The sequence below is a fragment of the Sinocyclocheilus grahami genome, unplaced genomic scaffold, assembly GCF_001515645.1.
Source record: "Sinocyclocheilus grahami isolate Dianchi unplaced genomic scaffold, SAMN03320097.WGS_v1.1 scaffold968.1, whole genome shotgun sequence".
NCBI classification, from domain to species: domain Eukaryota; kingdom Metazoa; phylum Chordata; class Actinopteri; order Cypriniformes; family Cyprinidae; genus Sinocyclocheilus; species Sinocyclocheilus grahami.
In genome coordinates this window covers 242,288-242,602 of record NW_015506147.1, presented here as the reverse complement: position 1 = coordinate 242,602, position 315 = coordinate 242,288, and the positions used below count along the sequence as shown (strand labels likewise).

At 32.1% G+C, this 315-nt stretch overlaps 1 protein-coding gene across 1 annotated transcript in view; it reads left to right on the top strand.

Moving 5' to 3' along the window:
* The window catches only part of LOC107564876 (serine/threonine-protein kinase ULK4-like), a 139,421-nt gene that overhangs the window by 1,229 nt on the left and 137,877 nt on the right, over positions 1-315 (top strand). The window lies entirely within an intron of this gene.

Genomic DNA, 315 nt, shown 5'->3' with positions numbered 1-315 from the left:
AAGGCAGATCTGCATTGTTGGCAGAGATGCACCTTTTTACTGTAATAGTAATTGAATGATCTTGGAACATCTTTGATCCTGCAATTAATTTAATGAGTACTGCACAGTGTATCTGGATAGACTTAATGTCGAGCCACCATTTAAAGCTATATCAGTCCAGAATTTAGCAAAATGCTTCTTATTTTTATTTTTTTATAGGGGGGGGTTCACTGATATTTTTTCTAGGCTTGATTGTGTTTATGGGGTGAAGTCTAACGTGTTAATGCTTCGTTTAAAAAAAAAAAAAAACATTTTTTTTCAAAAAATTTCTCTTTT